A 25,579-nucleotide genomic window follows, 5' to 3' on the forward strand; every position below is an offset into this window, starting at 1 on the left:
CCTCCTTCTCATCTGGAGGGAGGAGGGGGAGGCCTGTGAGGAGGGAGATGGGGAGGAGGTCTTTCCTCATAAAACAACTGTAGTAAAGTTTCAGAATACAAAATCAATATACAAAAATTAATAGCATTTCTATACATCAATAATATTTCGGCTGAGAGACAAATGAACACTATACCATTTACAGAAGCTATACAAAATTGAAGTGCCTAGACATACAGCAAACTGAAGAGGACAGCTGCTAAACACTGCTGAAAGAAATCAGAGATGACAAAAAAAAAAAGGAAAAACATTTACGGCTCATGGATTGAAAGAATCAATATTATAAAATGCCCATGCTACCTGAGTTAGGCTGTTCTTGCACTGAGTAATTTATGAGAAAAAAGATTAAGCTGGCTCACGGTTCTGCAGGCAATACAGGAGGGATAGTCTCATCTGCTTCTGGAGAAGCCTCAGGAAGCATCCAGCCTTGGTTCAAGGCAAAGGGGGTGCAGTCACATCACATAGCAGCAGTGGAAGCAACAGAAAGAGAGAGAGAGAGAGAGTTGGGGTGGGGCACCATGTACATTAAAATGACCAGATCTCACAAGAAGTCTATCATAAAGACATCAAGCGATGAGAAATCTGCCTTCATGATCCAAACACCTCCCACCATTTACAATTTGGGATGTTGCTTATATACAAAGAACACACACAATGTTACTGTGGGAAACCCTGGAGAGCAGCACACAGTAGCATGGCAGACGGCAGCCATGCTGGCCCCACCCAGGTGCTGCCTGCTGCTTTCCACTTGTGCTGCTCACTCCCCCTCCCTGGGCAGTAGCTGGAGGCTTTGGGTGGAACTTTCCTGCTGGAGTCTTTTTTTCCCCCTTCTTTTCTTTTGCTTGGCCACAGCTCTGGCCTTTTCTTACTCCTTTTATAAACACACACCTGATTGCCTTGCCAATTATTAATTACTGGGCAGGCAAAAAAATTTTTCTGTAATGCTATTTGTTTAAGTCAAATTCCTATAGCTGTAGCATTTTCTTTGTCCTTTTTCCTATTTATTAGATGCTTTAGTGCATGATTCCTCCCCACTTGTTCCCAAAGCTTTACATCCAGTGTGTTCCTTACTGAGTACTATGGGCCTTGGGAAACAGCAGCTTGAATTACATTCTGTACTTTTATCTGTTGAGCTGATAACTGCTGTCCCATGATGAATCCCTAGCCTGAAACAATGCCTCACTAAGCGTGGCAATCCCCAGTGGGTACATGACTTACTGACTTCTTGACCTGACCGCACAGTCCTCTGTACTTTCTGGTCTCAGGAGGTCTGCTGTTCCTTCTTTGCAGCAGTGATCACATTGGTTTGTTCCTCATTCAAGCTCCTGCTGCGATGGCTATCACATCAGGGTCACCATCTAAGATGTCATCTACCACCTGTGGAAGTCTGGCCTGCAGACCTTAACGACAGATGAATGAATGTACTCTCACACCATTACAGTGATGAGTGGGCTAGGGATGGCCATTGGCTGCTTTCAGAGGGTGAAATGCAACCCATCAACCACGATTCCCTCTCCATCATTGCATTTATTCAGTATGAATTGTACAGCAGAGGGTCTAAGTCAACACTCTTGTGGATAATTAACATGGTTAAAAGAGTGGTTTTATGAATAAAAGCTTTAGGTTCTGGGCCCAGAGTAAACACTATTAACAGTTAATTCCCCTTTGATCTCCCCCTGAAAGGACCACCCAGCAGAAAATTTACATGAGTAAACAGACTGGAGACAAAGGGATGTGGGGTAAGCAGACTTAAATTGGGAAAGCCTGGTCCCTATTGTCTCCCTAACTAATGGGCCTGCCACCTTCAGCCTTTCCCAATAAAAACTTTTAGCCTTCTAAAAGGCTTGAGACTAATCTATAACTTCCTAATATATCTTTAATATTTTGCCAGCCACCCTGAGTGAATATCAACATCCCATGGTGAGAATCCGAGGGGAAAGAGAAAGAGAGAGAGAGGGAGATGCGGGGAAGGTGCCAAATGCCTTTAAATGATCAGCTCTCATAAGAACTTACTTTATGAAGACAGCATCCAGCTATGAGAGATCCACCCTCATGGTTCAAACACCTTCTGCCAGGACCCACCTCCAGCATTGGGATCTGTAACTCAACATGAGATCTGGGCAGAAACAAATATCCCAACTCTATCATTACCCAAGCAATTTATTGATTCAATATTACTCCTTTCAAAGTACCAATATAATATTTTGCCAAATTAGAGAAAACCATTCTGAAATTCATATTAAAGCAAAAATGAACAAGGATGGTGAAAGTAATCCTAAGCATAAAGAGCGAAGCTGAAGTCATCACACTACTTGATTTCTCACTACTCTATAAGGCTACAGTAACCGAGACAGCATGGTACTGGTACAAAAGCAAACATGTAAACTACCAGAAAAAAATGGAGAACTAGAAAAGGAAGCTGCACATCTACAATCATCTGATCTTTGGCAAAGCTGACAAATACAAGCAACAGGGAAAGGATCCCCTGTTCAATAAACGGTTCTGGGCTGAAGCTGGACCCTTACCTTTCACAATACACTCAAGGCTGGGCATGGCGTCTCACACCTGTAATCCCAGCACTTTGGGAGGCCAACACAGGTGGATCCCTTGAGGTCAGGAGTTCGAGACCAGCCTGGCCAATGTGGTGAAACTCTGTCTCTACCAAAAATACAAAAATTAGCTGGGCATGGTAGCACAAGCCTATAATCCCAGCTACTCCGAAGGCTGAGGCAGGAGACTCTCTTGAACTGGGACATGGAGGTTGTAGTGAGCCTAAATTGTGCCACTGCATACCAGCCAGGGCGACAAAGTGAGCGAGACTCCATCTCAAAATAATTAAATAAGTAAAATAATTTATTCAAAATGGATTAAAATTTAAATGTAAGAACTCAAACTGTAAAAATTCTTCAAGAAAACCTAGGAAATATCCTTGATATTAACTTTGGCAAATAATTTTTGGCTAAGTCCACAAAAGCTATTACAATAAAACCAAAAATGGACAAGTAAGACCTAATCAAATTAGAGCTTCTGCATAGCAAACTGAACTATGAATAGAGAAAACAGACAACATACAGAATGGTATAAAACATTTACCCCCAACTCTGCAGTTGACAAAGTTCTAATGTTTAGAGTCTGTATGTAACTTAACAATCAAAAAAAAATTATCCCACTAAAAATAGGAAAAGGACACGAACAGACACTTCTCAAGAAAAATTATACAAGTAGCCCACAAACATGAAAACATGTTTATCATCACTAATTATCAGAGAAATGCAAATCAGAACCACAATGAGATACCATCCCACACCAATCAGAATGGTTGTTACTAAAAAGTCAAGAAACAGCAGACCCTGGTGAGGCTGTAGAGAAAAGGTAACACTAATACACTACTGGTGGAAATATAGATTAGCTCAGGCACTGTGGAAAGCAGTCTGGAGATTTCTCAAAAAACTTAAAACAGAGCTACTACTGAACTAAGCAATTCCCTACTGGGTGTATACCCAACACAAAATACTTCATCCTACCAAAAAGCCACATGCTCGTGGACATTTATCACAGCATTATTCACAATAGCAAAGACATGGAAATGACATAAAGAAAGAAAATGCAATAAAGACAGAATATTTGAAAAAATAAAAGCACTGATTTTTTCCTATTCTTGAATGATCTAACATATAACAGTTTGTTCAAAGGGACAGCAATGTATTTGATTATGTATGCTTATGTGTGTTGTAAACCAAGAGTATCTGGGACAAGTCTCAATCATTAGGATAGTACTTTGCTAAGGCTAAGGATGCACCTGTGACACAGCCTCAGGTGGTCTTGACATGTGTTCAAGGTGGTCAGGGCACAGCTTGGTTCTAGACATTTCAGGGAGACATGGAACATCTACCAATATATGTAAAATGTACACTGGTTCCATACAAAAAGGCAGGACAATTCAAACTGCTGAGAAGGCTTTGAGGTCATAGGTAGATAAGAGACAAACAGTTGCATTCTTTAGAGATTCTGATTAGCCTTTCCAAAGGAGTATCAGATTTGCATTTCTATCAGCGAGCAGAGGGATGATCTTGAGTTCTCTGTCCTTTGTCCACAAGGAGTTTCCTTAATAATATATACTATTATAAACAATATGATTAATAATGTATATTAATATTATACAACATATACTATGTATAATATATAAGGATACATATTACATATATATAAGGATATATAAAATATTATAAATAGAAATACAGTACATATAAATATAAAAATAAATAAAATATGGATATATAATGAGAATATATATGTAAGAATACACAATATATCTAAGACATATATATAATATACAATATGTAAGGATATATAATATACATGTATATATGTTCTTTTAAAAAATACACTCACACAGTAAAAGGAAAGTAAAACTTGGAATCCAAAAATCACTAAGCCAAAGGGAAAAGTCAAGCTGGGAACTGCTTAGGGAAAACCTGACTACCATTTTAGTACATAATAATGAAGTATATATAATATATATATCCTTATATATAATATCCTTACACATTATATATTCGCACACAATATATATTACATAATATGTATATTATACATATACGTATAACGTAATATATATAATACATATGACAATTATATGATGTAAAATATATAATGTGTATTATGTATAATATATTATAACATATTTTGTACATATATTTAATTACATAATAATAATATTTAGAGCTTCTGTACACCAAAAGCTCTTGATTCACCAGGAGAAGAACACACATTTCTTCTCAAATTCACAAGGAACTGCTTAGAGAAAACCTGCCTCCCATTCTAGCATACAATGAAGTGCATAAAATGAAGCATATAAGAACATATATGGACATATAATAATATATAAAAAAGACATAGACATTCTTTTATATATAGGAATATATATGTGACTATATAAGGATATAAATATATATCCAAGAATATATATATGGGTATATATATACCTGTATATAAATATATCAGCTATATTGTATAATTTTTCTCACATACTATAATGTAATATATATTTATATATAATATATATTAATATAGTAACAATATATAAATAATATAATAAAAACTTTTCTACTCCATTTATTATAATATAGTTATGATTATATGATAAATATATACTTATATAATATATATACATTTCATATACAATACATTATATTATAGAATACACCATTTTATATAAACATATACACTTATAATTATATATATTTACATAATTATGTACATATAACACATATATAATATATAATTATAAAATTATATATATATTACATATATATTACAATTTTAATATATATTTTATATTTATTACTATATATTTTATAGTATACAAAATATATAAAAAATAGTAGTAATATATAATACATATATTAATAAATTTTATATTTTATAAATAACATGATATATATAATTATATATATTTATATACAATATATAACATAAAATATATATATTATATAATTTTACATATCATATATATTATTTTAAATTGTGTAAATTGGTTGTAGTGAGCTTAAATAATGTAATAAATATTACATATAAAATATATAATTTCAAATATATATAAAATATGTAATTTTATATATTTATATAATATATTTTATATATTATATAAAATATGTAAATATATATTTTACATGTAATATATATTTATATATAAATACATAATATGTATTTTTATATATTATATATAATTACATAAAACATATTAATACAATCTTATATTTATATATTTATATATAATTGTATACATTTATATAATATAAAATATACTATTGATATCTCTATTACATGATTATATTATATATAATTATAACATATAAATTATTTAATTATATAATACATATAATATAGTTGAAATTCTTGTAAAAATATATCAAAACCTTAATATATCACCACTTAAACTAATGAAGTATATATTATACTTTATATATATTTATAACATATTATTATGATTATATATTATAATAATTATCATATGCATGTTATATTGCCATATAGTTCACATACTGTATGTATGTTATATTGCCATATATTACACAATAGTGTAAAGTTAACACTATTATATTATATATATTCTATTATACACTAGTATATCTACATATATACACATAATTGTATAAACATAGACATATATTACACATACATATAACTACATCATATATAATTATATTACAGACATATAAATTGTAATTATATAACATATTATGCATTGTTATATATTTTGATATATGCTTTACATTATATATTATATATAATATACTATATTATATTATATATAGTACATATATTATATAGTATATATTATATATCATATATAATAAATCATCATATATTATAATATATAATTATATGACATATAATATATAACATATTATGTATTATATTTTATACATTATATATAAAATTATATATAATATATAATAAAGCATATATCATAAAATATAAAATATATATTATAAAACATAAAATATATATCATAAATATATATTACATTGTATATATAATATATATTTTATATGATATATATTTTATAGTGTATATATATTTAATATATTATATATTATAAAATTACATATGATATATAAATGATGTATTATATATAACTATATATATGATATATAAGTATATATAATTTAATATGCTTATAATTTTATGATATATAAGTATACATATATATCACAATGATATATAAGTATATATATTATGTATAAGTATATACATCATATGTAAGTATGCATATCATTATCTATAACTATATATTTAATATATACAAATATCATATATACATTTGTATATGAATATGTATATCATGAAATATAAAATGATATATATCATAAATATATGTATAATTTTATATATTATATATAACCATATTTTATATATATAAATATATATACATATGCATATATACATATGAAATATAAAATGATATACATCATACATATACATTATATGTATTACATAGTATATATAATATATATCATATATAAAAATATATATAATTTAAAAATTATATCTATTATTTTATATGTATATATTTCATATTTTATGATATATAATTTATATTATATATAATAAAGTATTCAGTATAAAATATACGTATGTAATATATAAAATACATAATATATATTATATGTAATATATGTATATAATTATATATAATGTCATTATATGTATGTGTAATGTATGTATATAATATGTATATTATATGTAGATGAATATACTGGTGTATAATATATTATATAGACCATATAATATATATAATTGTGGTGTGTCATATATATCATATATGACAATATAATTATAACATATTACAATGTATAATCATAATTATATTTATATAAAGTATATACTTCATTGTATACTTCATTACAATATATTATATTTATATAAAGTATATACTTCATTATTTTAAGTGGTTGTTCTAAGGGTTTTCATATATATTTACAATTTCAACTCTATATTATAATATATATTATACAATAACTAACATATATGTCATATATTATATATAATTATGTAATAGGTATATTAATAGCATATTTTATATAAATATAGTTATGTATATTTATATAACTATAAGATTGTATTAATATATCTATATATAATTATAAGTATGTATCATTATATATGTCATTATAATTATATAATGACATATACTCAAATATATACCTATATAATGAAATATACAATTATATATATTATATATAATATTCTTATGTATTGTATTAATGTATCTATAATTATATGTAATATATATTACTAATTATGTATAATATATATAATTATATATAATATTCTTATATAAATATGTATTATATAATAATTATATATGGCATATGTAAGAATATGGATATATTAGGATATATACATAATTATATATAACTATGATATTATATATAAGAATATATATTACTACTATATTATATGTAATTATATGTATCTCCTTATACAGCCATATTCTTACATATGCCATTGTATACACTGCATTATATACTAGAATGGGAGGCAGGTTTTCCCTAAGCAGTTTCCAGCTTGACTTTTCCCTTTGGCTTAGTGATTCTGGGGTCCCAATATTTATTTTCCTTTTACTGTTTGAGTGTATTTTTTACAGAAACATATATACATATATATTATATATCCCTATATATATTATATATTCTCATATGTATTTCTTATATATTCTTATATATAATATATATTCTTATATATATCCATATATATATACATATCCTTATACATATAATACATATTATATATAATTTAAGGATATATATATTCTTACATATATAATATATATTATATACTTCATTACTTTAAGTGTTTGCCCTAAGGTTTTTCTATATACATTTAAAACAAATTCAACTCTACTTTCAAATAATATGGTACCACTTCATGGTAGTGTGAGTACCTCATAAAAACATAATCCTGAATCCTCATCCCTGTCTCTTGTAGCACTGCTATCTTTCAATGGAATTATGCATAAGAATATATATATTACATTATATATTCTTACATCTTTTATATTATGTAATATATAGTATACATTATAAAATGTTATATATTGTTATAAATATATATTATGTATTGTAATATGTTATATATTTTATTATCTATATATGATATATAACATGTATATATTTATGTATTATATATGTATAGTTATTCATAATTCAATTGAAAGATAGCAGTGATATAAGAGACAGGGATGAGGATTTAGGATTATGTTTTCATGAGGTACTCACACTACCATGAAGTGCTATAGTATTATTTGAAAGCAGAGTTGAATTTGTTGTAAATGTATATTGAAAACTTTGGGCAAACCCTCAAAAAAGTAAATGAAATAGAACTAATATGCTAAGAAATAAGAGAAAATGTAGTCATAAAGAATGCTCAATCAAAACCACGAAAGGCAGAAAGGATGAAGGAGAAAAATAGAAACAACAAGGGGAAAAATTTTTTTAAGCAGCAATTTGTTAGATAGGAGATATTAATCCCACTATATCCATAACCACTTTGAATATGAATGGTCTAAATGCATTAATAAAAACACAGATATGGTCAGAGTGGTTCTAAAACAAGAATCGACTATACATTCTCTATAAGTAACCCTCTTCAATATCTACACAGATAGATTAAAAGTAAATGAATGGTGAGAAACATACGCTGTGCTAACACTAATCCAAAAAGGAGCAGAAGTAGGTATTAGTTTTAGACAGAGACAACTTCATAGCAAGGAAAGTTATCTGGGAAAAAGAGGGGCATTAGATCGTGATGGAGGGGTCAATTCTCTAACAAGACACAACAATTCTCCATGGCTTTTTACCTAACACAGTATGAAAATATGTGAGAAAAATGTTAGCAAGAACTGCCAGGAGAAGTAGAGGAATCCACCATTAGAGTGGAGACTTCAACACCCCTCTAGCAGAAGTGAATAGATCCAGCAGGCAGATAGTCAGTAAGCACATAGTCGAACTCAACAAAACACCATCAATCAAAGAAAAGAATGGACATCTACAGACCAATTCATTCACCACCAGAAGAACACACATTTCTTCTCAAATTCACAAGGAACACATCAACATAGACCACATTCTGGGCTATAAAACACACCTAAACAAATTTTAAGGAATATAAATCGTATCGCGTCTGCTCTCAGACCTAAACTAGAAACCAGTAACAGGAAGGTAACTAGAAAAAATCCCCAAATATTTAGACACTCAGCAATACACTTCCAAATAACACATGGGTGAAAGAGATCTCAAGAGACATTTAAAAATATTCTTAGCTACATGAAAGTAAAACACAACTTTTCAAAATTTGTGGGAGGATGCAATAGTACTTTGAGGAAAATTTATAGCACTGAATGCATATATAAGACAAAAAGAAAGTTCTTAAATCAGCCATTATAATTTCCACTTTAGAAAATAGGAAAAGAAGAGGAAATAAAATCCAAAGCAAGCAGAATAAAAGAAATAATAAAAATAAGAGACATCACTAATTGAAATCACTAATCCTCATTTCAATCACTTTGTTGATTGAAAACAGAAAATCAACAGAGAAAATCAACAAAACCAAAAGCTAGTTATGTGAGAAGATCAATAAAACCAATAAGCTATCTAAGGAAAAGGAGGGGGGACACAAATGTCTAATCTCAGAAATGAAAAAGGGAAATCACTGCATCACCTATACCCCTACTCTATGGACATTAGGTCAGTTCTGGAGATTTTTTCCTTTGATTGGTCCATATTCTCCTGTTTCTTTGTATGCCAAGATATGCTTTGGCTGAGATTTGTCATTTAAAAAAATCAACTTTTTTCCTGATTGGCTTCATACAAGGTTAAGACCTTGTCTGGACAGATCTTCGAGACAGAAAATCAACCCAGAAACATCAGACTGAAACCTCACTGTAAAGCAAATGAGTCTAATAGATAATTCACCAGTGAGCCTGGCTATATATTTCAGAAGCTTCTCTAAACTTCCTGGGGATGCATCTTCTCTGGACGTGTGCACATATTTTTCCAATCAGTGATGTTTGCTTGTTTCTTTTTCAGCAGCTCATAATCTCTTGCTCTTTCTGGTGTCTGTATGCAGTCCTGCGGGTTTTCTGGTGCTGCTACAGGCTGCTGAGTTCTCCTTTATTCTCAGTGGCCTCCACTTATTCAAAGTAGGTGGATTCTCCTTTAGCACTCCAAGTCATGCAAGACAGAAATCAGGCACTCAGGTAGAACCCTGAAAAGCCAGATTGTCGAACTTCTGCTCCCTCTTTTTTCTACTCCCAAGGGAGAAGCCAAGAGTCGAACATTTTCTCCTGGTTACACGAAACAGTGCCCACTTGGAGAAAGAGCTGAAATTCAACAGCTTTTCTTACCCATTCCAAGGCAGCTGTTTTTGGTTTTGCACTTGCCTGGGGTGCTGATGATTTCTGGATTTTTCATAAAGCCATTTAGGTTGCAGTCAAGATGTCAGCCAGAGAGGACTGTAGTCATTTGACAGTTTGACTTGAGCTGATGGGTCCACTTCCAAGATGACCCAGTCACATGGTCATTAGCTAAAAGCCTCTCAGTTCCTTGCTATGTGGATGTCCCCGCAAAGCTGCTTCAAAGTCCTCACCACATAGCAGTTGGCTTTTCCTAGAGCAGCTGATTCCACAGGAGGTGGAAGCAGAAAAGTGTGGTACCTTTCCTTACCTCATCTCCTAACTCACAAACTGTCACATCCACTTTTTTCTATTCATTAGAAATGTGCCCCTAAATCTACAGAAGATTTAGGCTCCACCTCTTAAAGGAAAAAAAATTCAAGTAAGGGTTAACATATTTTAAAACATACATAAAAGTCACCACAAATATTAAACTTTAGTCATAAACACGATCCAATCTACTGTTAACCTTATATATTATCAAATGATTTACAGATCAAGAGAATGTCCAAATGCATTGGATTTTATATAGGCATTTATTTTATTACTTTAACATTTATAAAGATAATCTAAAATGTGTACTTAAAAAATTAGGCAGTTTTTGGGTTCCTGTCTTCTTTCTAGTTTTCTCTGTGTCAGAAGAAAACAGTTTATAATTTTAATTAAAGCCAGTAATTAATAAAAAGACTACAGTTGGCATAAGTCAATCTGAGGTCCACATTAAAAAATAAGCAATTATAAATAAAAAGACTACAGTTGGTATAGTAATTAGAAAAGATGAATATGTATACTGGCAAAGATAATGGTAAGGGAAGTTAATTCACAAAAATGGTAACTTAAAAAATGGTCCATGTAACGTACATACTTTAAATTCAGGTATGATTAATTATACCTCAAAATTAAGGTTTTAATTTTATTATGCATTTACATACGTATCAACTTATGCATGTCTAAACATATAAAAATATACTGCCATTAATTTGAAAAGTCTGTATATGTTAAGGAATATTAATGAATTTATTCACTTTTTAAAAAGCTCATAAATGCAATAAAAGTTGTTATATAAATTATATACAAAGAGTGAAATTATATTTTGAAAAATTTTTTTTAAATTTATTGCTTTAGGTTTTGGGGTACACGTGCAGAACATTTGAGATAGTTGCATAGGTACACACGTGGCAGTGTGATTTGCTGTCTTCCTCCCCTTCACCCACATCTGGCATTTCTCCCCATGCTATCCCTCCCCAGCTCCCCACCCCCCACCATCCCTCCCCTATTCCCCCCAACAGACCCCAGTGTGTTATATTATGACAAAATTATTCTGTACTCAGATAACAGAGATTCCCTTTTAAAAACAAAATCATGTGGGAACTCTGTATTTCTGTTAAACTCTTGATAGTTTTTGAATTTTTAAGCAATATTCTAAGGTGAGTATTTAAAGATCATGGCTGCTGATTAAAAATATTGTTCAGAATAATTGTATTTTCTTTATGGAACTGTGACTTACATTCATGTCTTGCTTCATCGAATTACTATTCTTGATGTTGTCTTTGCTTTATCTGGCCCTAAATACGCAATAATAAAATCGCCCATATGTATTTCATGCCTATACTATCACTGCATTTCCAAGAATAACTCTGACTTATAAATATAAGAAAATAATGAGGCTTGTTTTGGCAACCTTCAAATTTAATTAACTCAAAAATATTGTGAAAACTTTTATCCAATTTAAGACAGAGCCCAGAGAAGAACACCAAGCTCATTTCATTTTATGCCTGTGTTCTACCAGACTTCAAAAAAGAAATCATATGTGACTTAAAAATTTAAGAGCAAAGAAAAAGCGAAAACATTTAAAAACTCATATACGGAGGCTAACATCATCATGACTGGATACAAGGTAACTACTGAAAAAAGTTAATGTCTTTCTTTGATATATGCTATAAACGAATAGAAAAAAGAAAACTAGATAATCACAATGGGAAAAATTAGCTACTGAAGTCACAAAAATGAAGCAAGAAACGTAGAAGATACACTTGAAGTAGTCTAGAAAACTTTCATCAGTCTAAACCTAAACCTAAAACCTGAATTAGAAAACTTAAAAGATACAGATGACCTTTGTCCCAAAGTCTGTATCTAAAAAGACTGAAATTTTAATTAGATGGCAATTTGTGTGTGATTTGATAAAATGTTTCAAAGTTTATATAAAAAATAAGCCCATGTGAGAATAGCTAGCTTTGGCCAAAAGAAAATAAAGAGAATGACAGGGAGTGGAGGCCTGCTTCTACTGGTTATCAGAGGATAAATCCTAGAGTACTGTGCTGATACAAAACACATTCATGGCAGTAGTGGGACAGTCAGACATGACTTATACATAAGAATTTCAAAGATAACAAACGGAGCATTTGAAATCAGTAGAGAATGGAATTGCTATGAGAAAGTTAGGTATGTGGAATTTGAGAAAACCAGTAATAAGCTTCAACTAACATAAAGACTTTGATATAAAATCATTACTACAAGAAAGTAATTCTTTATATCCTTGCAGTAAGCAATGCCTTTTACTTATGACATGAAATACAAATATCCTGAAGTTTAAAAATGAACTAATTTTGCTACCTAAAAAGTAAAACCTCCCTTTAAGCAAAATATTGATAAATAATGTTAAAAGGCAAGTGACACGCTGGAAGTATTTGCAATGTATGTATTAAAAATAATATTTAGAATATATGCAGTTCATTCAAATTACTAAGAACTTGTAAAACATAGTGGGAAAATGGGCAAGAATATAAATAGGAACTGTACAAAAGAAAAAGCACAAATCATGTATTCACAAATGCAAAGGTGCTTCATCTGTCTAACGGCCAAGATGTGTGTTATAATATAACACAGAATTGCCCCATCTCATTGGTATAATTTAAAAAACACATATCCAATACAGATATTTATATGTCACATCAGTATTTTTATGATTATTACTTTTGTTGTGAATTCTTTTTTTTTTTTTTTTTGAGACGGAGTTTCACTCTTGTTACCCAGGCTGGAGTGCAATGGCGCGATCTCGGCTCACCGCAACCTCCGCCTCCTGAGTTCAGGCAATTCTCCTGCCTCAGCCTCCTGAGTAGGTGGGATTACAGGCACGCACCACCATGCCCAGCTAATTTTTGTATTTTTAGTAGAGACGGGGTTTCACCATGTTGACCAGGATGGTCTCGATCTCTTGACCTCTTGATCCACCCGCCTCAGCCTCCCAAAGTGCTGGGATTACAGGCGTGAGCCACTGCACCTGGCCTACTTTTGTTATTCTACAAACAAATAAGTCTAAAAATGGAATAAGAAAACATATTGCAAATATTTATATGATATGGGTAGGAGAAACCTAAATAAGACCCCAAAGGCAGAAGTTTAAAGGGAAGACTAATAGGTTTATCCCTATGAGAATTTTAAAGTATTCTGTACGTTAAAAGGAATACTCAATTAGGAAGTGGACAAAGATGGCGGAAGAGAAAGCTTCACTGATGGTAACCCCTAAGAGCAAGGACACCAACTTAACAACTATCTATGCAGGAAAAAACCCATCTTTATAAGAACCAAAACCCAGGTAACAAAACTGCCTCAAAGGGTTGGAGCACCAAGTGAGCTTCAGGACTTGACCCTTGGATGGCATTTCTGGACCTGCCCTGGGCCAGGGGAGCCCACTGCTCTGAAGTATGAATCCCAGGCCAGGCAGCATTCACCACAAGCTAACTTAAGAGACCATGGACCTTAAGGAAATATCAGTGTCTGGCAGTTACTCCTTGTGGCTGGTGGTGGCTACAGATGAGGCTCCCCTGCCTTTGGAAAGGGAGGAAGGGCAGGAAGGACTGTGACTTGCAGTTTGAGGGCTAGCTCAGCCACAGTATAACAGAAAGCAGGTAGAGCTCTAACTGTTTTGACTCCAGTCCCTGACCCCCAGACAGCACTTCTGGACCTACCCAGGGTCTGGGAGAATATGCCACCTGGAAGGGAAGGATACAGGCCTAGATGGCTTTGCTACCTGCTTGTTGTAGAGCCCCAGGGCCCTGAGCAAACATATACAGTAGCCAAATAGTTAAGGCAGGCCTTGGGCAAGACCCAGCACTAAACTGGCTCCAGGTCTGACCCAATGCAGTGAAAGTGATGGTGGCCACAGGGGTGCTTGTGTCACTTTACCCCCAGGCTTTAGGTGGCTCAGAACAGAGACCATGACTCTGTATGTTTGGAAAAAAGTAAGGGAAGAGTACAAGAGTCTCTGCTTGGCAATAAAGAGAATTATTCTGGATCTTTCCCAAGACGATCAAGGTGGTACCACTATGAGTCTACATGAATCCACAACATTACTGGGCTTGGGGTGCCTTGTAAAGATTGTGACATCCAAGACGTTTCAAACGTATAAAGAGTCTTCCCAAGAAGGATGGCTACAAATAAGCCCAGAGAGTAAAGATTACGATAAATTCTGAACTCAATGTGCAGACACAGATGAACACCTACAAGTAAGAAACCTTGCAGGAAAACATGACCTCACCAAATGAACTAAATAAGGCACCAGAGACTCATTCTGGAGAAACAGAGATATGTGACCTTTCAGACACAGAATTCAAAATAGCTGTGTTAAAGAAACTCAAGATAACACAGAGAAGGAATTCAGAATTCTATCAGATAAATTTAATAGAGAGACCAAAATAATATTTAAAAATCAAGAAAATAATAAGCAGCATCCAAAGAGGAAAGAAAGAAGTCAAATGGGGAAACAATTTCTCGCCGCTCGGCGCGCCGCACCGCAGTGGAGGTGAGACTAGGCGGTGGGGAGCGAGGGTGCGGGGCGGCGGGAGGACACGCGGCGCCCCCGGCAGACACCGCAGGTCCCATGGCGTGCCGCGACCCCCGTGTCCCTGCCGCCTGGACGCCCGTGAAAGTTTTTCGGCTCCCGCTGAAGGGCAGCGGAGCCCCGCGCGCCCCTGTGCCCCACTCTGGCCGGGAGCCTTCACGTAAATGGGTCCAGTCATGCCTCCCAGTAAGAAGTCAGAAAGCTCAGGAATTAGTGTCTCCAGTGGACTGAGTCAGTGTTACCGGGGCAGCGGTTTCTCCAAGGCCCTTCAAGAAGACGATGCCCTTGACTTTCCTCTGCCTGACACCCGATTAGAAGAGGGGACCATGGAAGATGAAGAGCTGACCAACCTGAACTGGCTGCACAAGAGCAAGAACTTGTTGAAGGGCTTTGGGGAGTCGGTCCTCAGGAGTGTCAACCCCGTCCAGGACCTGGATGACGACAGCCCCGCATCCCCTGCCCACTCTGACATGCCCTACGATGCCAGGCAGAACCCAAACTGCAAACCCCCCTACTCCTTCAGCTGCCTCAAATTTATGGCCATCAAGGACTCTCCAACCAAGCGCCTGCCAGTGAAGGATATCTACAACTGGATCTTGGAACATTTTCCATGTTTTGCAAATGCACCTACTGGGTGGAAAGCCCAGGACCTGACAAATTCACTGCTGAATTCCACCAAACATGTAAAAAAGAATGGGTGGAAAAACTCAGTGAGACATAATTTGTCATTGAATAAGTGTTTTAAGAAAGTGGACAAGGAGAGGAGTCAGAGTATTGGGCACATATACACCATGGAATATTATGCAGCCATCAAAATGATGAGTTCGTGTCCTTTGTAGGGACATGGATGAACCTGGAGACCATCATTGTCAGCAAACTGACACAAGAACACAGAATGAAATACCGCATGTTCTCACTCATAGGTGGGTGCTGAACAATGAGAACACATGGACACAGGGAGGAAAGCACTACACACTGGGGTCTGTTGCGGGGAATAGGGGAGGGACAGTGTGGGGTGGAGAGTTGGGGAGAGATAGTATGGGGAGAAATGCCAGCTATAGGTGAAGGGGAGGAAGGCAGCAAATCACACTGCCACGTGTGGACTTATGCAACTATCTTGCATGTTCTTTACATGTACCCCAAAACCTAAAATGCAATTAAAAACAAAAACAACGTGAATGTACCCAATGTTGCTGAACCATATACTTAAAATGGTTAAGATGGTAAATTTTATATCATGCATATTTGCCACAAAAAAATTTAAGTTAAAAAAAAGGAAACAAAATATGTGAACAGCCCAGAAATAAAATTGCCTTATCTTTCAGATCCTGTATTTTCTGCATAAAACCTGTGCGTATTCTTTTACTGCTGCCTCAACTAATCCTATCTTCGCATTTGTGACATGTGCAAATTCAGATTCTAATTCAATAGCAGCTGAAAAGAAAAAGTAAGAATTATATTATTATTATTATTATTATTTATTTTAAGACAAGGTCTTGCTCTTTCACCTGTGCTGGAGTGCCCTGGTGTGATCACAGGTCACTGCAGTCTCTTCCTCCCAGGCTTAAGGAATTTTCTTACCTCAACCCCAAGTACTTGGAACTACAGGCATATGCCACAGCACCTTGCAAGTTTTTGTATTTTATGTACAGTCAGGGTTTTGTCATGTTGCCCAGGTTGCTCTCAAACTTCTGGGCACCAGTGATCTGCCCGCCTCAGCCTCCCAAAGTGCTGTGACTACAGGTGTGAGCCAACATTCCTGGCCAAAGAATTACATTCTATATATTTCATAGGTAGCTAATTGTTAAGTCAGTAAAAAAAGAGTTGAGAACTTTTTCAGTGTTAATAAAACATATATATGACTACAATGCTAAGTTATTATTAGATAATAATTTGCCAATAGTTGCCCACTGAATTAATGATCATTGAGGTTGAGTATCACGGTTTCCGGTTTTCTCATTCTTCACTCATTTATTCAGCAACCATGTGCTAAGGTACTAGACTATGACAAGCCCTGGAGTTACAAGATCAAGATGATACAGCCCAGCCCTCAGCAATCGTATGCTATAACCTGAAAAAGTAGACAAATAGGCAGTTTCCATGCCAAGCCATAGACACCTTGACAGGTATAAAACAGGGCACTATTAGAACATAGGAGGGACACCTATCCCAGTTTTGTCTCGATATTGAAGGCTTTTTGGTGGAGGCATGGTTAGTGAGCGCCTGAAGGACATGAAAAAAAGATTGGCAGATAGAGCCAAGAAGCAAGCGCAAACAGCGGGAGGTAAAGGAAGAGCACTGGGGAGTTCTGTGCAGTCCAGTTTGGCTGGATGCTAGAACAAAGGGGCAGAATACAGTAAGTGGTGAGAGATATGCCTGAGGAACTTGACAAGAACCAAATGAACATGGGTGTGTATATTCCATGAAAAGGAATTTGGAACTTTTCCTGAGGGCAAAAGTAAACCAATGACACTGTAAATAACTGGAGATTTAAAGTGTTAACCGCTCAAGCGACTGCTTAAAAACTATAACTGCCTCAGGTTACGACACTGGGGTGTTTTGGCCTTAAAAATCACTACCAATGGCTGGGCATGATGGCTCATGTCTGTAATCGTAGCACTTTGGAAGGCCGAGGCCGGCCGGTCACCTGAGGTCAGGAGTTCGAGACCAGCCTGACCAACATAGAGAAAAACCATCTCTACTAAACATACAAAATTAGCCGGGGTGGTGGTGTATTCCTATAATCCCAGCTACTTGGGAGGCTGAGGCAGGAGAATCGCTTGAACCCCGGAGGCAGAGGTTGCGGTGAGCCAAGATTGCACTCCAGCCTGGCAACAAGAGCAAAATTCTGTATACTAAATAAGTAAATAAATAAATAAATGCCTTTCTGAGTTGGCTGTGGGTTTGGGGTGCTCCCTGAGCCGTCTGTCCTGTTCCAAGATGCTCCAAATAATTATGAAAAATATGTGGCTCCCCATGAAGCCCACGATACCCAAGTTTACCAGGAGATTTGGGTAGGAAAGGGGCTGATGGGCTTCATCATTTATAAAATCCTGGCCGCTGATAAAAGAAGTAAGGCTGCAAAAGCTTCAGCTGCTGCTCATGGTCATCACTAACCAGCTTTACTTGGAGTACATGTGAAAGAAAATGTCAGTCTGCCTGGAAATTTGAGCAAGCTGTGTTAGATGCAGAGCGTGGAACATCACTGTACACTTCAACCGTTTACTTCATGGCATGAATGAATGCATCTGTGAGATGCAGAAAAAAAAGAGAAGAGGGGAAAGATCTAAAATATACACCCTGTTGTCAAAATTAAAAGAGCTAGAGGAGGGCTGGGTGCGGTGGCTCAAGCCTGTAATCCCAGCACTTTGGGAGGCCGAGGCGGGTGGATCACGAGGTCAAGAGATTGAGACCATCCTGGTCAACATGGTGAAACCCCGTCTCTACTAAAAATGCAAAAAAAATTAGCTGGGCACAGTGGCATGTGCCTGTAATCCCAGCTACTCAGGAGGCTGAGGCAGGAGGATTGCCTGAACCCAGGAGGCGAAGGTTGCGGTGATCCGAGGTCGCGCCATTGCACTCCAGCCTGGGTAACAAGAGTGAAACTCCGTCTCAAAAAAAAAAAAAGAGCTAGAGGAGCAAGATCAAATTCAAAAGCTAGCAGAAGACAAGAAATAACTAAGTTCAGAGAAGAACTGAAGGAGATAGCGACACAAAAAAAACCCTTCAAAAAATCAGTAAATCCAGCAGCTGGTTTTTTTGAAAAGATCAACAAAATAGATAGAATGCCAGTCAAACTAATTTAAAAAAAAGAGAGAGGAGAATCGAATAGATGCAATTAAAAATGATAAAGGGGATATCACCATTGATTCCACAGAAATACAAACTACCATCAGCGATCACTACAAACACCTCTATGCACATAACAGTAAATCCAGAAGATTTGGATAAATTTCTAGACACTTACACCCTCCCAAGACTAAACCAGGAAGAAGTTGAATTTCTGAATAGACTAATAACAAGGTCTGATGCTGAGGCAGCAATTATTAGCCTACCAACCACAAACACCCAGGTCCAGATGGGTTCACAGCTACATTCTACCACACGTACAAAGAGGAGCTGGTACCATTCCTGTTGAAACTATTCCAAACAATACAAAAAGAGGGAATCCTCCCTAACTCATTTTATGAGACCAACATCATCTTCATACCAAAACCTGGCAGAGACACAACTAAAAAAGAAAATTTCAGGCCAATATCCATGATGAACATCGATGCAAAAATCTTCAATAAAATACTGGCAAACTGAATGCAACAGCACATCAAAAAGCTTATCCATCATGATCGAGTAGGCTTCATCCTGGAGATGCAAGGCTGGTTCAATTTATACAAATCTATAAATGTAATGAATCACATAAACAGAACCAAAGACAAAAACCACATGATTATCTCAATAGATGCAGAGAAGGCCTTCCATAAAATTCAACAGCTCTTTATGCTAAAAACTCTTAATAAACTAGGTATCGATGGAACGTATCTCAAAATAATAAAAGCTATTTATGACAAACCCATAACCAATATTATACTGAATGGGCAAAAACCAAAAGCATCCCCTTTGAAAAATGGCACTACACAAGGGTGCCCTCTTTCACCATTCTGATTCAACATAGTATTGGAAGTTCTAGCCAGAGCATTCAGGCAAGAAAGAGAAATAAAGGGTATTCAGTTAGGAAACGAGGAAGTCAAATTGTCTCTATTGGCAGATGACATGATTGTATATTTAGAAGACCCCATCGTCTCAGCCCAAAATCTCCTGAAACTGATAAGCAACTTCAGCAAAGTCTCAGGATACAAAATCAATGTGAAAAATCACAAGCATTCCTAGACACCAATAACAGACTTAAAGAGAGCCAAATCATGAGCAAACTCCCATTCACAATTGCTACGAGAATAAAATACTTAGGAATACAATTAACAAAGGACGTGAAGGACCTCTTCAAGGAGAACTACAAACCACTGCTCAAGGAAATAAGAGAGAACACAAACAGATGGAAAAACATTCCATGCTCATGGTTAGGAAGAATCAATATTGTGAAAATGGCCATACTGCCCAAAGTAATTTATAGATTCTATGCTATCCCCATCAAGCTACAGTGACCTTGAAAGAACAGGAAAAAATCGCCTTAAACTTCATATGGAACCAAAAAAGAGCCTGCATAGGCAAGACAATCCTAAGCAAAAAGAAAAAAAGCTGGAGGCCTCACGCTACCTGACTTCAAACTATACCACAAGGCTACAGTAATCAAAACAGCATGGTACTGGTACCAAAACAAAGATATAGACCAGGAACAGAACAGTGGCCTCGGAAGTAATGCCACACATCTACAACCATCTGATCTTTGACAAACCAGACAAAAACAAGCAACGGGGAAAGGATTCCCTATTTAATAAGTGGTGTTGGGAAAACTGGCTAGCCATGTGCAGAAGGCTGAAACTGGACCTTCCTTACACCTTATACAACAATTAACTCCAAATGGATTAAAGAGTTAACAACTAACTCTAGAGAGTTAGTTGTTAACTCTTTAAGAACTAACACTATAAAGACCCTAGAAGAAAACCTAGGCAATATCATTCAGGACATAGGCATAGGCAAGGACGTCATGACTAAAACACCAAAAGCAATGGCAACAAAAGCCAAAACTGACAAATGAGATCTAATTAAACTTAAGAGTTTCTGCACAGCAAAAGAAATAATCATTAGAGTGAACCAGCAATCAACAAAATGGGAAAAAACTTCAGCAAGCTACCCCTCTGATGAAGGGTTAATATCCAGAATCTACAAAGAACTAAAACAGATATACAACAAAAAATACCAACCCATCAAAAAGTGGGCAAAAGATATGAACAGACACTTTTCAAAAGAAGACATTTATGTGGCCAACAAACACATGAAAAAATGCTCATCATCACTGGTCTTTAGAGAAATGAAAATCAAAACCACATTAAGATACCATCTCATGCCAGTTAGAATGGCGATCATTAAAAAAATCTGGAGACACATGCTGGAGAGGATATGGAGAAATAGGAACACTTTTACACTGTTGGTGGGAGTGTAAATAGTTTAACCATTGTGGAAGACAGTGTGGTGATTCCTCAAGATCTAAAAATAGAAATTCCATTTGACCCAGCAATCCCATTACTGGATATATACCCAAAGGATTATAAATCTTTCTATTATAAAGACACATGTACATGTATGTTCATTGTGGCACTGTTTACAATAACAAAGACTTGGAACCAACCCAAATGCCCATCAATGATAGACCGAGTAAAGAAAATGTGGCACATACACACCATGGAATACCATGCAGCCATAAGAAATGATGAGTTCATGTCATTGCAGGGACACAGACAAATCTTGAAACCATCATTCTCAGCAAACTGACACAAGAGCAGAAAACCAAACACCAAATGTTCACTCATAAGTGGGAGTTGAACAGTGAGAACACATGGACACAGAGAGGTGAAGATCACACACCAGGGCCCATTGTAGAACAGGGGACTCAGGGAAGTATAGTGGCAGGTGGGGAGATTGGGGAGCGATAACATTAGGAGAAATACCTAATTAGGTGATGGGTGGGATGGAGGCAGCAAACCACCATGCGTGTGTATACCTATGTAACAATCCTGCAAGATATGCACATGTACCCGAGAACTTAAAGTAAAATTAAAAAAAGAAAAAAGAAAAAAAAATCACTACAATAACCCTGAGAACCTGATGAGGCCTTTGTTTTCTGAGGACAGTTTCTGTGTGCTGGCTGACAGTCTCATAGGGATGGCAAAAGTCAAGTGTAGAGCCTGACTTCTTGAGCTTTTTTTCAAGCTATGGAAGGTGATAATTCATGAGGCATAAGTATGCTCTTCGTTATACATGTTCGAGTTTTCACATCTTTCATTAGATGTGTGTAAGAGGGAATATTTAATGTAGTACCTATTAACCAAAGAATTAAAAGGGATGTCATTTGCAGTTTATTTCACACATATATTACTTAATCTAAATTTAATTTATAAATTTTGGTAATGGCCAGCTGTGGTGGCTCATGCCTGTAATCCCCAATCCCAGCACTTTGGGATGCCAAGGCCAGTGGATCACGAAGTCAGGAGTTCAAGACCAGCCTGGCCAAAATGGTGAAACCCCGTCTCTACTAAAAATACAAAAACTGGCCGGGCATAGTGGCAGGTACCTGTAATCCCAGCTACTTGGGAGGGTGAGGCAAGAGAATTGCTTGAACCCAGGCAGCAGAGTTTGCAGTGAGCTGAGATTGTGCCATTGCACTCCAGCCTGGGCGATAGGGTGAGGTGTTTTTTTTTTGTCTCAGAAAAAAAATTTTTTTTTTTTGTTAACATACCTGTTACTCTTGCTCAACGTATATCTTTTTCCAGCTTCTGCTGCATCTGAAATAAGTCAAATATTATTTATAATGTCTAAGAGACCTTATTATGGTAAGAAGTATCAATTACAAAATGTGGCCTTTATATAATACTTTCAGAGACTAAACCTAACTTGAAGATTGCTTTTAAAAAAAATCACATAAATTCATATTTTAAGTTTAGATAAAGGGGAACATATATGTGTTGTGCTGTTTAATCTCATAAAAGCAGAATTAATATTGGTCTGTTGAACAATGTCATTTCAAAAGTGTGAGGTTTTCCCTTATTAGTACAAAGGTTAAACAATTCAACTCATATTTTACAATGAGTGCATTACTTTCCCATTCTTATCAAAACTCTGCGCTTCATAAAAGTCTAATCAGTTTTTCACTTTAATAAATAGTTCCTTAAAATGAACCATTCTTCACTTGTATAAAATAATAATTTTAACGTATGTCCTTTACTATCGATTCAGCACAGAATCTTTAATACACACTTGAAGAAAGCAGTGTCGTTGTGATGGCATGTGAATATATTCCACTGGCAAAAGATTAAAAATATTATACTATTATGGTTAACATTTCTTTATTCATATGGACACAAAGATTTCAGAAAATTTACATGAAAACAAGAATAAAAATAGGTTAGAGCCAGTTTTCAATCTTAGTTTCATTAACTGATTCGTGTCTAGAATTAGAAACTAGGAAAACAATATAGTTATTTAACTGCAACTCTGATTTTGCAACTTTGATTTCTTTTCAGAAATTAGTATCCATTTTTGAAGGATCTGACAAGTTATAGTTATCTACTTAATTATGAAAGGTGTGGGAATATTTCAAACTTATTGTCAGTGTCTCTATCTAGAGTGCTCTCATTAAATCTTTTGTAGAATAGGCACTCTCTCACTAAAGGCCCAGAAAGGGTCTGAGATGGTTTGTGGCGAGAATGATAATGATATCTAATGCCTTTATAAATTTTAGGTGTCAATTTTTTTTTGACTAACAGGTTAACCAATATTTTGAGCCTCCTTTCCGTAACATTTCTGTGACAAAAACATTATAAACAGGCTTTACAGAGTAAGTAACATTGTGACATGGTAAAAGACCCGTAAAACCGCATACCTCAACTATACCTCAGCTTTCTGTTGAAACTGCTCCCTGTAACCCTGATGTGACAGGCGAGCAGTCCAAACCCACGCCATGTTGGCCCCTGCAACTTGTAATAAGTAACTAAGGTCTGTCATTTCCACCCTACCCAGACAATGCGTAAACTAATGCTTAACTTCCATGAACCACTTAAGTAACAATCGGAATGTCCGAAGCCCCTCACCCTCACCCTCACCCTCACCCTCACCCCCGCCCAGGAGGTGGTTTATGGGCATAGAAGGTCTTGACACCCTCCTTTCAGGGCCACGGGTTGAAGAGACGTGAGTCCTCCGTGGCCGCCAGCAATAAAGACCCTGCAATTTGGCATACTTTTGTCTTGGTGTTAACTTTCTGTTGTCGCTCTGGTATAACAACATGACAACAGCATTACCAGCCAGGCCTTATAAAAGAAGTAACTCAATACCAGATAAAGGGGGAAGCCTTTCTTCAAAGAACCCCTAGATATTGCCAGCCATAAGCACTATGTAAAAGTACATTTTTACATAACTCAAACTAAAACACTCTACTGTAAAGTTATCTTTTCTCCCAAAAACTCTTCTGCTAAATCTTACCAGTGTAATAGATTGTATTATTTCTTTCTACCCCATTCACAAATACTTTCATACTACCTCAATTTTGTTAACATAAAAATGAGATACTCTCCTTAACAAATTGCTTACTTTTATACTGAAGAAATCCTAACTCTGTAGAGAGAGAATACTTTTGTATAACAACTTTAAATAAAGGTCATTTTATCTTCAAACTCAGAAATAGGTACATGGTAGAAGTCTCTGCCCCTTTCCACTCCCGGAGTGGCTTCCCCCTGCACCAATTCTCTTCCAGCCTTTCCCTGACCCTTGACTATTTCACCACATAAATGACAGTGGAGGGCAACAGCCTTTGGGAAAGAGATCCCAGGTCAGATGTGAAAGCAGAGGGAAAAGGGACAGACCCAGGACACAGGGAGGGAGTGCCTCTGGGACCCAAAAGCTTAGGAAAGGGGTCTTGAGTGTTAATGACTCCAGTTTTTTCCTGGCCAGTGAAAGGCCCCAGAAAATTGAGAAAAAATAGTTCCTAAAAAATCTTCCCTTGCATCAGATCTGCTTTTTATACTCTCTCATCACCATCTTGTAAAATAATACATTACCTCACTTTTCTGGTAAGTACT

At 35.3% G+C, this 25,579-nt stretch overlaps 1 protein-coding gene and 2 pseudogenes across 1 annotated transcript in view; 2 read left to right on the plus strand and 1 right to left on the minus strand.

Annotated features, from left to right (window-relative positions):
- Positions 1-1,300: 1,300 nt before the first annotated feature.
- Positions 1,301-25,579, minus strand: part of LOC100387117 (coiled-coil domain-containing protein 144A) — a 106,336-nt gene continuing 82,057 nt past the window's right edge. The window contains exons 8-10 of the mRNA XM_078374441.1: positions 23,245-23,290; positions 2,053-2,155; positions 1,301-1,439 (exon numbers count right to left, since the gene is read on the minus strand). The gene's annotated coding sequence lies outside the window, so the exon portion shown is untranslated. The remainder of the gene's footprint in view (positions 1,440-2,052; positions 2,156-23,244; positions 23,291-25,579) is intronic.
- LOC100407680 (forkhead box protein N3 pseudogene) lies at positions 15,910-16,675 on the plus strand (annotated as a pseudogene).
- On the plus strand, positions 18,777-18,952 carry LOC100407315 (ATP synthase F(0) complex subunit j, mitochondrial pseudogene; annotated as a pseudogene).

The sequence above is a fragment of the Callithrix jacchus genome, chromosome 5, assembly GCF_049354715.1.
Source record: "Callithrix jacchus isolate 240 chromosome 5, calJac240_pri, whole genome shotgun sequence".
Classification (NCBI taxonomy): domain Eukaryota; kingdom Metazoa; phylum Chordata; class Mammalia; order Primates; family Cebidae; genus Callithrix; species Callithrix jacchus.